The following is a 3,433-nucleotide window of genomic DNA, read 5'->3' as shown; positions in this document are numbered from 1 at the left end:
AGCTGAGAAGTACATATCAGTCAGAACAGGAATTTAATGTCTTCTGTGGAACTTGATACGGCAAGCAAAAACAATTACAAACCTGAGGTGTGCTGTGTTTGCTGCTTTCACACAGAACCAGAAAAATGCCACTTCAATTTGAGTGTACATCCCTGGTGCAAACCTTGTTGTCACATCAGATAAATGTCTAAAATTATCCGCTTCTGTTTTGTTAACCAGGTCCTTTGAATAAAATATTGACATAACCACCTGCTGGTTTGTTGAAACCCACAACATAATGACCATAGTCCTCTGGATTCTTTGGAACCTGAACAAAATATCTGGATCAGAAAGTGAAAGAAAAGAAAGAAGTTAATGCCTGCAAGCTGTGTGAGCAAGGTGCAGCCATACTGTACACTGTGTGTGTGTGTGTGTGCGTGTGTGTGCGTGCGCAATGCAGATGCTAATTAGTGCTAAATTACCTACAGTTTGGAGCACAGTCAGCCATATTATAATAATTATAGCAACGGCACAAACATATTCAGGAGGGCCAGTTCAGTAAAGTAGTGGCGAAGCCTACCAGATCTAGCTGCTAAAGCTGCCTGTGATCCCCAACAAAGCATACATTTATATTCATTCAGAAGTTTACATTTCAATAATTAACTTATGATGTTCTCTCAGCAGTTGTGATTAAGTGGGCAGTTTATTTATAAAAACTAAAACAGCTTTGTGTGTGTGAGCCTGTAAAAATGTTTATTTCTATTGTAAAGTGGGGCATTTCAATGTTGAAGGCTACGGTGGAAAAATCTTGTGAATATTCATAGAGTCTTTGTGTGAGGGCAAAGGTTTATGTTGTGTCTTACCAAGTAAATCGTGTTAAATTACCTGAGTGAAATGAATTAAAGGCACAGTATTACTGGGCTGCAGTTTTGTGCTGCTGTGAACCAGCTGTGGAGGATTTACAGCTGTTATGATTCAGACTGACAGGAACATTTTTCCCAACTCAGGGATCATAATAAAATATAATGTTAAGACAGTTTTAAGAAGGCAGAGTTAGTCAGTCTAAAGCAGTTTTGTTAATTGTAAATTAACAAAACTTTGTTTCATATATACGGGACAGTCTGAACAACAAGCTATACCAGAATTTTTGCCATAATTTTCAGAATACTTTATTAATCCCTGAGGAAATAACTACTGTTTACAATTTAAGTTGTGCTGACAGATTTCTTTCATTTTTCTACAGCAGCATTTCTGTATCATGTAGGAAAACTGAGACGTCTAGTTGAAATTGCACTTCTCCTCATATTAAGACATCTTAGGGAGTGAATGTGTTGTTAAACTTCTTTACACCGACAGAAAGGGGAATTTCACCAATCTGGCCCACTTAAGATCAAAGTATCTAGCCCTTGATGCAAAATCAGGTTGACATCCTTGGTTTAAAGCTGTCTTGTTAGTCAAACTGGAGTAAAAAGTAAAGATGTTATTGCATCTGTTGTTTTGACTTTGACTGTTCAATTTAAAGTCTTCTTAGTCTGAGTGACTTTATGGAAGTCACTGATGAGACCTGATAAAATTTGTAAACACATTACATATTCAGAAGTTGTTTGTTTATTCTTCAGAGATATGCAAATGAATCAAGATCGCTGTAATTGTAAAATATAAGCTAAATGGCTAAAGCTATCCCTTTGTTCCTTCCTCATGGGTAAAGTAGCAAGTATCTTTTTTCCAGCATCAACAATGTAGTACAGAGACATACATATAGCAAGGCCACAACACTGCTTTTTATATATTTACCCCACCCCAAGAACATATTGGACACCGATCCAGAGGGGGAAAAAAAATTAAAATAAATAAATGAATAAAGTGAATTTAAAGGAGGTACAAATTCACCATATTTGAAGATGTGCACTTAAAGGGGTATAGTTTGCACAAAACTAATCCCAATCACACAAAAAAAGGATTTACGGCAGCTGTCAAGCATCTTTCAGGTGGGTATGGTTTTAATTTTCTCTAAATGTTTTAGCAATGTATCCCAAACAGCAAAGAATCTCTCCTTCGACCCCTTGAGAGCGTACTTTGTCTTTTCCAACTGTATAAATTGTGTCAGGTCACTAAACCACAAAGCCGCTTTGGGTGGCTTTTTTGACTTCCAATGCAAAAATATCCTTCTGCGTGCAAGCAGTGTAGTGAAAGCAATTATGTTTTTATGACTCTTCCTTAATGTTCTATGTCCACTACCTGTGACACCAAATATACCCATAGCTGCATTGGGTTGAAGCTCAACATTCAATGTGTTGGACAATGTTTTGAAAATTGTTGACCAGTAGGCTTTTAAAGTTGGACATGACCAAAACATATGTGTTAAATCCGCAGAGGGATTTCGACATCTTTCACAGCTTGCATTTATGTTTGGAAATATTTTGCCCAGTCTCGCCTTGGAGTAATGAATGTGGTGTAGAATCTTGAACTGTACAATGTTTAATTTGGCACAAAAAGTGCTGTTGTTTACTCTTAAAAGAGCACTCTCCCAGGTCTCCTCCTCTAAGTCCACCCCAGCTCATTCTCCCAGCCTGCTTTGATCTTTGGCATTGTTATATTCTTAAAGGAGGCTATACAATTACTAATTCTTGTCAGTTTCAACAGATCATCTACAGCAGTAAATGGAGTTATATTTGGAAAGTCAGGGTTATGATGCTGAAGGAAGTGGCGAACTCTAAAGTATCTAAATAAGCTGGACCGGGGGAGGTCAAATTTGTGTGACAAATCCTGAAAACTTGCCAAGACACCGTCTATGTACATGTCAGAAAAGTTATGGAGGCCTCGTCTCTGCCAAAGAGCAAATTCAGAGTCTAATCTAGCGGGAAGGAAAAGGTGATTATTGTGTATAGGGGTTAAATGGAGAAGATTTTCAAACCCAAAGTTCTTTAGAAATTGAGCCCATATTTTGAGGGTGTTAATAACTATAAGACTGGTGGTGTGCTGCCGTGAGGAAATTGGAAGGCTGGAGGTGACCAAGGCTCTGAGAGAGGTGGTGATGCAAGACGCCGCTTCAATTTGGCACCAGTCTTCATCAGAGGTATTGAGCCAGTATATGATTTTTTGAACATTTGAGGCCCAATAGGTTTTTAGGCCTCTGTAACAGATCCAGGCATATTCAAAGTTTTTTCCCCCATCCCATACAAATGAGATCACAGCTTTATCAATAGATTTAAAAAAATAATTTTGGAAGGTAAAGTGGGATACACTGAGAAAGATAAAGAAACTTGGGGTGTATATTCATTTTTATACAATTTACCTTCCCTGCCAACGATAAATGAAGTGGCTTCCATTTCTTTAAGTCTGATTTGACCTTTTCAAGTAACGGACCGAAATTTTCTTCATAGAGATTATGCAAATCTCTTGTTATATTTATGCCTAGATATTTAAAGCCGTTTTTGGCTGTTTTGAAAGGTAG

The sequence above is a fragment of the Perissodus microlepis genome, chromosome 18, assembly GCF_051167445.1.
Source record: "Perissodus microlepis isolate ML-2025 ecotype Zambia chromosome 18, ASM5116744v1, whole genome shotgun sequence".
Classification (NCBI taxonomy): domain Eukaryota; kingdom Metazoa; phylum Chordata; class Actinopteri; order Cichliformes; family Cichlidae; genus Perissodus; species Perissodus microlepis.
This window is presented reverse-complemented; position numbering follows the sequence as displayed.